The sequence below is a fragment of the Dromiciops gliroides genome, chromosome 3, assembly GCF_019393635.1.
Source record: "Dromiciops gliroides isolate mDroGli1 chromosome 3, mDroGli1.pri, whole genome shotgun sequence".
Taxonomy (NCBI): domain Eukaryota; kingdom Metazoa; phylum Chordata; class Mammalia; order Microbiotheria; family Microbiotheriidae; genus Dromiciops; species Dromiciops gliroides.
In genome coordinates this window covers 92,880,175-92,892,910 of record NC_057863.1, presented here as the reverse complement: position 1 = coordinate 92,892,910, position 12,736 = coordinate 92,880,175, and the positions used below count along the sequence as shown (strand labels likewise).

The following is a 12,736-nucleotide window of genomic DNA, read 5'->3' as shown; positions in this document are numbered from 1 at the left end:
GATTCTCATCAATTTGGTCACTGCTTCTTGTTCTGAGTTTATAATGGGCCTGTCTTGTAAACAAGGGGAATAAGAAAGATTCCATTCAGTAACATATAACAATATCACTCCAGTCAGAATTCTTTAAACTCTTCCTTTAGGAAGTGAGGAAAACAGAACCCTTTTGCCTCTAGACAAATTACTTAGTAAATCTGCCTCATTTGGAGGGTTTCAATACTTGAGCTACAGTATGACTATCACGATGTAGAAGCAGCTGCCACCGTTTTGTTTTCTGTTCACAGTAGGTGGTTGCCTGGCAACAAAATACTATTGTCTGATTCTATGATCTATTGCCCAGTTCCATTAGTGATAACGCTTTTTTACAATTTAACACAGGACTACCTTTTGGACACTCAGAAATGAAAGGAAAAAACATTCCCCAGATGTCTATTCCCTATGAGTGACTATCCCCAAAGATCAAGCATATATATGTATACAAGGGCATGTATGAGTTTATGTGAGTGCATGTAAATTAATATACACATCCTTGTCAAACCTATCTAAAGTTCATGAGCCTAGAATAAGAATTTAAATTCCATGAAAAGCTCAACAAAGGCACACTACGAATTATTTTCTCAATAACTGTGATCATTTCCAACTTGTCAAGCACATTCAAGTCCTATTCCCTAGAAGCAGTTCTGGGGTTAGGAAAGAAACAGTCCTGTCTCCTTAAATCAAAATAATAAAAAATGGAAAAAGCTTCTATTATCTAGAGTCTTCTAACAAATTTAATGTTGTTTCATATAACATTACATATGCTCCTGCTGTGAATACAGAGTATGATTCAAATTGGAAAAATTTCGCTACTCTTCATATACAAGAATCTTAGGATTTATTCATTTTTTAAAAAAATAATTGAATTGTTCTCCCTGGAATAGCCTCCTGTGATCCTCACTTTGTTTTGATATGCGTCCCTGGGGAATAACAGTCATGGTATGTTACTCTTGCATATTTCACCAGCTTACAAATAGCACAGTGCACTCAATATAAAATTGTCAACATTAACTTGTATCACTTGCGGTTTGTTGTACATTGACAAGGCGTCTAAAGATTAGAATTACAATATCCTCACATGCAGATATACAGCACAGAGGATTGATTAGGTTACTATCAAAACACCTTCAAGGAATTAAAGCTTAATAGTTCTATATAATCATGCCTGTAAATTATGAAATCAGTATCATTTATATGTATAGATTACAAATATCTTTTCCCCCTAGGGTTTTGTAGTCATTATTAGTTTCTTTATAAGTCTTTCCAGCGTTTTGTATAAATTTCACTTGTTACTTTTATATCATTTTCTAAATCCCTGCAACTTTTATTATTGTGAATTACATAAAAGGGACTTTTGGAATTCAGTTTTCTTAGTCTCACACATCACTTTTTGTCACCATTCAGAAATCTACGCAGGACAAGAAATCACAGTAAATAATTTCCAGAACATGAGAACTTTATAATGTGAGGATAGTTTCCCTTTAAAAAGACAAATAATAGAAGGGGAAAGAAACAAAAATAAAAGGGGAAACAACTTAACATTTCTCAAGGCCTCTACAATATCTTCAATTCACAAAGAAGTCACTGATGTTGTCTTATTCATCTATACTACTTTAGGAATGACCTCCCTAATTTTTTTCTCCTCTACTCCACCCAACGAGGTTGATCCAGTCCCTTCTCTCTCTTAGCTTCCTATGTTCCACAACACCTCCTTGGAGATGAAGAGGGACTACCACCAGGGCATATAAATCCATCTCCAATTCCGTTTTTTTCCACCCTCTTCAGAACCCTGGGACATTCTCTTTGTGATTCCCTTTTCAAAATAATCATGCCAACCATCCATCCCAGGCCGGTATCATCCACTAGTCATCACTCCAGGTTGATACTCAGTTCCCTCTACCACCACCCACCCAACTGATTCTCCTACCCTTGTTTCAAGAAACTGTCTCCAGTTGTAAAAATAATCACTAGGAAATGTAACCTAACTGTTTACATATTTCACTGGGGGGGGGGGGGCGTGGAGTCTTCAGCCTGGAGGGAAAGAGACTAGAGAGAAAAGAAAGTGGAGGGAGTGGGAATAAGACCTGACTGGGCCGGGGCAAGCTCCCCCACCCGCTGACCCCCCCCCATTCCCCCATGTGCGCTCCTGTCAAAGACAACCACAACACTCCACAGCCACCACCACCCCCACACACTGGGAAGGGGAGGGTTTGAGCCTTCAACCAATCAGGAAGCGGGAGCCCCGGGAGTCCGACCTATGGGGTGGTGGTGGCCGGGTAGGGGGGAGGATGGAGGGGTGGTCCGGGAGGGACCCGGACCGTGGGAGGCGTGCACGTGTTGGCCGGAGAGGTGGCCCAGTGGCTGCCTAGGTGCCCGTCCTGCGCCCTGGGCGCGGCGCAGCCCCTGGCCAGCCCGATGCCTCCCCGGGCCGCGGGCTCCGAAGGTGCAGCGCGCCCGTCGGAAGGGACGGGACGGGACGGGATCGGGGAGCACCGACCAAGGGGCCTAGAGATTCCGGGCGAGAGCCGGGAGAGGGCATTGGTGTCTAACAATACAAGCTCTCCTCCAGCGAATGCCCAGGAAACTTTCTTCGCCAGCCGCCGGCTGGAACTGAGACCTCTGCGCCCCAAAGAAACTGGCATGGGGAGCGGGTGGGAACCCCGAGAGGGAGCCGGGGCAGGGAGCAGCGGGGCAGCTGCGGGGTCCCGAGCGCAGCGGGGGAGGGAGGCAAGGAGCGCCCGGCCCGGACGCAAAGAAGCTCCCCCAGCCTTGAGCAGCTGTTGGGAAGGGCTGGCAAAAGTGAAAGGGTTGGTGGGGGGGCAGGGGGAGCCCAGGAACCCCCTCCCCTCCTCCGCCTGCTCGTCCACCCCCGGCCTCACCCCACCACCACCCCTACCCCAACACCCTCTGTCGCCAGCCTCCGAATCCGTGCCCCGGAGCCGGGGAAGGACCGGGGTGGGGGGATCCTGGCTCAGAGATGCTGCGGACCTAAGAGCTCCCTACCTGCGGCCGCCGGGCGGGGGCACTGAGGCGGTCCTCCCGGTGCGGGGCGGCGCGGCGCCGCTGCTCCGCTTCGCCTCCCCTTCGGGTCTGTCCCCCCCTTGTCCCGGGCAGAGAGAAGCGAGCCGAGCCCGAGGCTGCCTCCGCCGCCGCCGCTGCTCCCGAGGCTGCTGCTGCTCCTGCTGCCGCTGCCGCTGCTGCTGCCGCCGCCGCCGCCGCTGCCGCTGCTGCAGACGGAGGACGCCCCGTGGCGGCTGGAAGCCTGGGCGAGTAGCAGCCGCGGCGGCCAGAGTGGGACCAGCTTAGGGGAGCTCGAGAAACAGCAGCTCCGGATCCCGAACGTATGCGTGCCGCTGGGTGAGTGTGGGTGAGTGTGTGTGCGTGCGTGAGTGTGTGTGTGTGTGTGTGTGTGTGTGCGTGTGTGTGTGTGAGCGCGCGCGAGCTAGGGAGCGCTGAGGGGAGGGGGGATGGGGAGAGTCACCGCGAGGAAGGGGGAGGTGGGAGAATGAAAGAGAGAGAGGGAGAAAGAGAGGAGAGAGATGCTCTCAGGGACCGAGGTAAAATTCTTCCCTCTAGGAAAGCCGTCAACCCGTGGAAGGCTGGGGGTGGGGGGCGGGGGGAGGGAAGGAGGAGTGTCTCGCCTGGCAGAGCTGCTGGGTGGAGGAGAAGGAGGAGGAAGAGGAGGAGGAGGAGAAGCGCCAGCCCCGGGAGTGGAGCAGCCAGAGTGCCCACCGGTGCTGCAGCGGCGGTGGCCGAGGCGGGAGCGTTTGCTCAATGCCTGCCGGGGAGGAACCCCACTAACCGCTCCCCCCCATCCTCCCCACCGACGTCTCCCTCTCATTACTGCCTCTGACTACTCCAGCTTGAAGAGGGGGTGGGGGCAGGGACGAGATGAAGACCTGTAACCCACGGTTGCCACGGCGACCTTGAAGGAGCTCAGGGAAACAGGGTACTTAGTTGGCAGAAAGCGAGAATGAGCCAGGATAATCACATATCCCCCTCCCCAACCCCTTTGCTAAGTCCCTGGCAAGGGTGGGGTGGAATGGGTGAACCGAGGAATTTGTCGAGGGGGGGGGGGGTCAGGCCTAGCAGCCTCTGCATCAAAGCCGCCCCTACCACATTGGAGGATGACTCTGAAGCCTAAGGCATTCATGCTCCAGGTTCTTAAAAGGTGATCCAGGAGGAAGGAGACCGTGAGAATTAAGGGGGTAATTTGTTTCAGGAATCTGTGGTTTTCCCTTTCCCTTTCCCTTTCCCTTTCCCCTCTTGGCCAAATGTTGGCGTTTCTTTTTTTCTTTTGTCTATTTAGCCTCCCATAACTTTGCTTAAGGAGAAGTTAAGGTAAAAGGTGTCCCAGGCTCTGTGTAGATTCAATCAAGTGTCCATCCAACAGCAGAGGGATATTATCAAATTGGGGAGGAGCAGTCAGGAGACACCTTTTTTGGACCTGTTCTCTTGGGTGGAAAAACTTCTGAAATCTGCAAAGTAAGCCAACAAATAAAACCTCTTTACAGTACCTCTCCCTAGGTGTGATTCCCCCCCCATTCTTTCATAATTTTACACTTAGGATGCCCCATTTCCTGTCTCTGAGTCTTTTTATTGGCTGTTTCCTCTGAATGGATTGCACTCCCTTCTCACCACTCCCAGGAAACCTGGTTTCCTCCAAGATGCAACCCAAGTGCCACCTCCTACAAGAAGCTTGACCACCCCACCATCCCCTAGCTGTGCTAGGAAACTCCACACACACATATATATCACTTATACATGTATGTATATAATGCACATATAATACCTATGTGTGTGTGTATATATATATATATGCACATATATATATATATACACACACACACACAAATATATCTATACACCTCTATGCATATATGTATTATATGCAGTGGGCCAGCTAGATGGTGAAAGTGGATAGAGTGCTTGGAGTCCAGAAGACCTGAGTTCAAATTCTTCCTCAGACACTAGCTGTGTGACCCCAAACAAGTCACTTATCCCTGTTTGCCTCAGTTTCCTGTTCCCTAAAATGGGGGTAATAATAGCACCTACCTCCCATGGTTATTGTGAGAATAAAAGGAGATAATATTTGTAAAGTACTTTGCAAACCTTAAAACTCTATACATGCTAGCTATTATTAACAATTAGCTATTATTAATAATGATTACTCATTTTTTTTAAAGAATGTAATGTCCAGCAGGGGGAGAACTGTTTCACTTTTTTCTTTGCATCCTGAGTACCCAGCCCAGTGCCTAGCACATGATAGGAACTTAATAAATGCTTTTTGATTGATTTGATTGGTCTTTCACATTCCAAAATATAATTTTATTCAGCAAAAAAAATTCTTAAAGTTGAACAGAGTGGAGAGAGAGAGTTGAGGAGGACAAGGAGAGATGGGGAACATCTTCTTCATTTGTAACCTCCTGGAAGGCAGGAATCTCTCCTGGTTTTGGTTCTGATTTGTACCTCGTCCCCGCCCCCGCCCCCCCCCCCATCATCTAGCAAAGTATCTTATAAATGTAAAATATAAACATTTGGTTCATTCCAAAAATAAAAACAAGATCCCACCTGCCCCCAAGTACTTTGTAAATCCTTAAAATGCTATATAATATGAGCTGTTATGAGCGCTGAGTGAAAAGGATTATTCTCTAGTTTCCTTATCTAGGTTCGGGGTATAAACCTAGGCTAGGCTAGTAGCAATGTGCTTCTGCCAGTAGAAGACTGAATAAATGTTTGATGGACTGAATTCCCACCCCACCCCCTTTCCCCCAGGCTTGCTTAATCTGAACTCTACTGGTTTGTTCTGCTTTTCTTTGCTGGGTGGCCCTTTTCCCCCACTCTGGCTGACAGGGTTAGTGCCACAGTTCCAATTTAAGCAAAGGCAACAAACAACACTGCCCCGAATCATACAAGGCAACACAAGGGCAAACACGAAAAGGACACAACATTGGGCCTAATTCGATGCTTCAAGTCAATAAAAGCTCACCTTTCTTCTGTCCTGGGGAAGCATACCTTAACACGTAAGAAATTCCCAATGCAGCAGCAAATTGCAAATCCTCAAAGCAAGGAAACATTGTTCTCAAAGTTCTGTCCCAGAGCTTTTCAAAGGCTAGCTGCTTTAATGATATACGAATAGGGCAGTGTTTCCTGGACACTCTCTCCATAGATTATGGATGACACATCCGACCCTCATTGAATAATTGTGCCCTGCTTAAGTATTATTCAATAGAACTCCAGGTCCACTCTTGTCTATGTGCTTAGTTTCAGCAAAGATCCTTGTGGAAAAATTCTCTTTTCTAGTAAATTTCTATTCCTTTAGAAGTTAATTTTTTCCCATATTCTCAGTTCATAAAGAAATGGGGGCTTTTGCTGGTGATATCACAGCTATGAAAAGTGACTAAACCAAAGTATAAATTACAGTGAATTGATTTGGGTTCTGCTATTTGTCCTCTAGTGGGGGATCTTTATTAAACGATTTACATTCTGTCGCTCAACTCAGCATCCTTAGTAGACATTTTTTAAAATTGGAATTTGTGTGCTTCTTTGCTGTGTTTTAAGTTTAGAAATGTTTTTGTTTTTACGCAAAAATATGTGTTGGAATCTGGAGAAGAGTCATGAGAACCCACCAATGGTTGTTTGACAAGCAAACCCTTAGAGTTGTTGTGAGGCAAAATTCTCCAAGATAATTTCTGCAGCGTTGGTTTCCCCAGAATTGATGTTTTCTAGTGAAAGCTGTATTTAGTGTGTGATTTTGTGAGTCTGAAAGAGCAATCTAGAAAGCATTCCTATATACATACACCACAATTTTCCCAAGTAGGAAGTACTTTGTCGAAGCTGCAGCATCCTTTTTGTCCACCAAGGGGAGCATCTCTTTCCTTAGAGATAAACACTAATAAGAAACCAGCATTATTTTTTTAAAAAGAGCAAATTACAAATCATAGCAAGCTATTCTTCCTATAGTACGTACTACCCACTGAAAGAAACCTAGTTATACTGTTATGTATAGTGATTCAAGTATAAAACCACTGTATGCTAATACTGAGCTGTGTAAGCAATCAAAGGATCAAAAGACTTTTATTAAAGACCTACAACTATGTGTCAGGCGCTATGCTAGATATGCAACAGCAAAAATGAAAGTTCCCACCATCGAGGAACTTATATTCCTTCAGGATCAACTGGAAAAAAAAAATAGCAAGGGGCAGCTAGGTGGCACAGTGAGGACCTGAGTTCAAATTCAGCCTCAGACACTTAACACGTACTACCTGTGTGACCCTGGGCAAGTCACTTAACCCTCATTACCCTGCAAAAAAAAAAAATAGCATAAAACACTTTGCCACTAAAATGCTAAATAATCAAATCACCAACAGAAGCACTGAGAGATCTGGTAGATCTGGTTCTACTATTACCAATTGGATAGAGATAGGCCGTCATGGTATAGTAATAAAAAATCACTTTTTCCTTCTAAAAAGTGAATAGCTGCTTGGCATAATTGCTTCATTTGATTTGCAATAGCCCAGTAAAGCAGTCAAATATTAACTTAATTAAAAATACGGGGATTGGGGTGGGGATGGGGGTGGAGGGAACACTTTAAAATGAGTAGTTAGTTGAAGCTTGATCTACCCAGAAGACTAGAGCAAAAAGAGGGCTTTGCATCTTTCTTAAGTGATTGATAAAAGTAGACTCTGATAGTCTACAAATTCCAAAAGTAAACCATTACACAGAAAACTTGTCCCCAATTCTCTGAAATTCGAAGCAAGGGACCGTTAGCTCTGGTCCTGTAATGTATTTTAGCAGTCATGAGCATGCATAAGGAGACAGGAAATGTCACCCATAATCAGGCTCCACATCAGCTAAGACTTTAGTTTTAAGTTAGAAACACCTTGAACTGAACCTGGAAATAAGATGTTACTGTGCTTTTTGTGAAATACTAGTATAATGTGGTTTTAATTAAAGCATGTACTGTGAATTAAATTCAAAATCCTTAACCTGGAGTTTAAAGCTCTCCAAAAGATAGCTGCCACCTGTTAATACACTCTAGTCCAGTCAAATTGGCTTAGTAACTGCGCCTCCACCCCCCACTCCCAACCCCCTACCACCATTGATATTACACCTCCCACCTTAGTGCCTTTGGACAATCCAAAGTCCCATGTGTGGAAGGCACTCCCTCTTTAGTTATACCCTGTAGAATCCCTGATTTTCTTCAAAGCACAGCACAGTTCCCATCTCTACATGAAGCCTTTCATCAATCACCCAACTGTGCTTTTGAAATTACTTTGTGTATATATATATATTTGGTAAGGCAATTGGGGTTAAGTGACTTGCCCAGGGTCACACAGCTAGTAAGTGTCAAGTGTCTGAGGGTGAATTTGAACTCAGGTACTCCTGACTCCAGGGCCAGTGTTCTATCCACTGCACCATCTAGCTGCCCCTTGTATATATTTTTAATTTGCTGATCTGTGGCCGTGTTGTTTCCCTATTCCCTCAGGGAAATGTAAGCTCCTTGAGGACAAGGACGATTTAATTTTTATCTTTGCTATCTCCAGAACCAAGCAGGGAGCCTTGCTTAGAAGAGGAACTAAACACTGTCTCAGGATATGACTTAGTGGACATTTAGCTTCATTGGTCAGTTGATGAATATTCTTCATGGGTTCAAGAAGAGTCCCATGCCAAGCTCCTTGCCACAAACTATCTATTGACCTCAGGGCTATGAGTTTCAAAGTCTAAATCAAAGAAGAATGCTAACAGTCTCATGTTTTAAGGATAAGTGGTTAAAGACTTTTTCAGTTATCAATGTTATCGTTAGAAAAAAACAAACGCCTTAGACATATTTCCTTTACATATAGGCATTTTTATGTAGGAAAATAAACAAATAAGCTCTCAATTGTTTTTATCTACAACTTGTTTATATTTAATAATTTCCATGAAAGTAGCATGTACAGCATAATAATAATTTGCATTCACATGGGGGATTTTAGTTGGCAAAGTGGTTTTTAACTTTGTTATCTCATTTGATCTTCATAAACATGATGGGGGTAGGCGATAAACAAAAATATGATCACTATATTTCATCTGAGGAAACTGAGGCTCAAAGAGATTGTGGCTTGGCTAAAGTTACAGGCCAAGAAATAGCAGAGTGGGGGCAGGGGGAAGCTAGGTGGCACAATGGATAAAGCACTGGCCCTGGATTTAAGAGGACCTGAGTTCCAATTCAACCTCAGACATTTGACACTTACTAGCTGTGTGACCCTGGGCAAGTCACTTAACCCTCATTGCCCCGAAAAGAAAGAAAGATAGAAAGAAAGACAGACAGACTTCAGTATGATGTTCTTCCTATTATAGCATGCTGCTTGTCTCCAGTAAGTTAATCAGCAATAATGATTTACTGACCATTGCCTGCTGTGTGCCTAGCCTCCATGGCTTGAGGTGTTGTGAGGGATATCAATGAAGCTCAGCAAACATACAGCCTTGTCTTTAAGAAGCTTGCAATCTTATTTTATTATAATAATTATCCAAAGGAGAAAAGGAGTAAACACAAATGTAGCATATCGCTTGGCCAGGCAAAATAAATGTGTGCCAATAGCCCCTGGTGAAGCTGTCAGTTAAATAAACAAACCATTAGGTTGAAAGTATCAACACAGGCATAATTTGCTGATTATTGATGGACATTGCCCAATATATATGCATATTATCATAACCCAAATATTCATAGATTCATAAATTTTTGGCATTAGAAAGGACTTTATAAATCATTTAGGGAGTTGAAATCCAGCCTCAGACACTTGACACTTACTAGCTGTGTGACCCTGGGCAAGTCACTTACCCCTAATTGCCCTGCAAAAAAAAAAGAAAGAAATAATTTAGTCTGATGGTTCCTAACCTGTGGCCCAAGCACCTCTGAGAGTGAACCCATATATGTACCAAGCATTTTTTAATCTTAATTTAGCTCTAGCAAAATATACAGCATGAATGCAACTGCTGTCATTCAAGGTGTGTGTATGTGTGTGTGTGTGTGTGTGTGTGTGTGTGTGTGTGTTTCTGTTGAAAAGGGGTCATTGAAATCCAAAAGGCTGAGGAACTGGTGAACTAGATTAGTGAACCTGAAGCACTCAAGGTCTGGTAAGGTCAAATGATTTTCCCCAGTTCATATGGCTAACTGGCTGGTAGCAGACAGAACTACTATTTGAATCCTGTCTTCTAGCTCATTGCTTTTCCCAACATATCCTTCGAGGTATCATTTAGAAGTAATAGCATCATGTGGCAGACCATAGTAAAAAAGCTATTCTTCAACGCCACTTGGGAGCAGAGTGGAATTAGAATGTCCAAAATGGCAATTTAAGTTTCAGGTTGAACATAAAATGTATTTAGGTTGATCACAAGGTAAAAAAAAATTTTTTGGACATCAGGGATTATGGGCTGTGTTGGAAAGGAAGCTGTATAATTCCTTTTCCTAAATATCTTTAAGAATTAGTCAGATACTGGGGCAGCTAGGTGGTGCAGTGGATAAAGCACCAGCCCTGGATTTAGGAGGACCTGAGTTCAAAGTCAACCTCAGACACTTGACACTTAATAGCTGTGTGAGCCTGGACAAGTCACTTAACCCTCATTGTCCCACCAAAAAGAAAGAAAGAAAAAAGAAAAGAAATAAATTAGTCAGATACCAATAAATTTGGAATAGTTTGGTATTTTCCTTGAGGATCACATCATGATCATTAATATTAGCTCTTCAAATTCTGCAAAATATTTTACATTTGTTATCTCATTTGAACCTCACAGTAAGCCTGTGAGATAGATATTGTGCATATCATTTTTCCTAGCAGATAAGGATACTGAGGCTTAGTGAATGACTAACCCATAGTCACTAGATTAGTCAGTAACAGCTGTGGGATTTGAATGTAGGTCTTGCTGATTCCAAAGCTGCTAGATGGTTCAGTGAATAGAGTTTGGGGCTTGGAATCAGGAAGACTCATCTTCTTGAATTCAAATTTGACTTCAGACACTTACTAGTTGGGTGACCCTAGAAAAGTCACTTAACCTTGTTTGCCTCAGTTTCCTCTTCTGTAAAATGAGCTAGAGAAGGAAATGGCAAATCACTCCAGTTTCTTTGCCAAGAAAGCCCCAAACAAGGTCACAAAGAATCAGACACAACTGAAAACAACAACACTTAATGACTCCAAATTTAAGACACTGGCTCCTAGACCTCACTAATTCTCGTACCAGTATTTATGAAAGTGTTAACAGTAATACACACCCTTTAAATGTTTTATTTATTTCATTTTTATTTTAATGTCTATATAACTTCATTTAAAATGGATGCTTTTTTCATTTAAAACATTGTTATGTCCTTCAAGCCATGATGTCTTTTTTTCAATTCTTTCTCATTAATCATATCCTTCCTCTGCCCCTTACTACCTGTGTTAACTTAGACAAATCACCTCTTTGAGCCTCAGTTTCCTCATCTATAAAATAATCCTTTCAAGCTCTAACTTTATAATTTTGTGATCCATTAATCACTGACATTCTTTTTCTCAGTTCCTCCTCACACATCACTAGCTGACACTAATTCCTCTCCTGGTTCTGTTCCTGACTTCCTCTGGACCTTAAAACTATCTCTCCCTCCCAATGCTGTCTCACAGCTGGCTCAGGGCCTCTTCGCCCTTGGACAGCCCACCACTCTGGCCCGTGGGTTATCCCTCTGCAAGGCTTCTTCCACTGCTACCATTGGTGAGTTCCTTATGGACCTGCCATTTTTTAATAGAAGAACCCAGGGTGTCTTCCTTCATTGCTGTCCTGGACCTGTTGCTTGCTTTCTATTTCAGAATCATGGACCAGTACCTTTAATTCCCATTATCCCCATTTTCAGCTCCATTTAGTGTATTGTCTTCCTTCAATAGGATGCAGGCTTGATATAGGCAAAGACTTTCTCTTTTTTTGTATTGTATTGTTTGTTTTGTGTTGTATTATATTTTTTGCTTTGTTTTTGTATTGGATTTGTATTGTATTGCATTGTTTGTATTTGTAATCTTTTTTGTTCGTATTTGTGACCCCAGTCCTTAACATAGTGCCTGGTACATCATAAGCCTTTGATAAATGCTTGTCTCTTTCCTTCTCCTTGTCAAGTTGTGGCAGAATGTTGGGAAATATATGCAAATGAAGGTTAATGGACAACAGGATACTTTCGTTGAGCCACAAGTTAGAGAATTATTGATTAGACTGATTTTCTGTGAACTTCTCTAGGTATATGACATTCTGATGGGGTATTTAATAAATCTTAAGCAGATTGCTAAAAAAAGGTGCAGAAATTCACTGACCCTGGAAATTGTGGGATCCACACACAGTTCTGTGCAGTTCTATCTTCTTCCAGTTTAGATAGGGTATCTTACCAAATTCTAATTTTTTTGCATTTGATGCACTCGAATGTATACTCCCAGACAGCACAATAACTTAGTATAGTATCTTGCACATAAGATTTTGTTTAAATCAATTTTTAATTCATTTTTGTGAGAAAAAAAAAAAGTACAACTTTCAAATGTCTGTCCATGGGTATTTTGCCTAGTGAATTCAGCCTTGCAGAAAACTCTCCTGGCAAATAGCAACTAAGGGGAGATTTACTCTTTGTTCTAAATAAGTTATTCAAAACCAAATTCAGTCATTTAAATGCTAACATTTTTAACTGCAGCAGTCAAATAAACACTCCCATGGG

At 43.0% G+C, this 12,736-nt stretch overlaps 1 protein-coding gene across 3 annotated transcripts in view; it reads right to left on the bottom strand.

Moving 5' to 3' along the window:
• The window catches only part of ENOX1 (ecto-NOX disulfide-thiol exchanger 1), a 697,060-nt gene extending 693,903 nt beyond the window's left edge, over positions 1-3,157 (bottom strand). For all 3 annotated transcript variants that reach the window (XM_043998993.1, XM_043998992.1, XM_043998994.1), the window contains exon 1: positions 3,037-3,157. The gene's annotated coding sequence lies outside the window, so the exon portion shown is untranslated. The remainder of the gene's footprint in view (positions 1-3,036) is intronic.
• Positions 3,158-12,736: the final 9,579 nt, after the last annotated feature.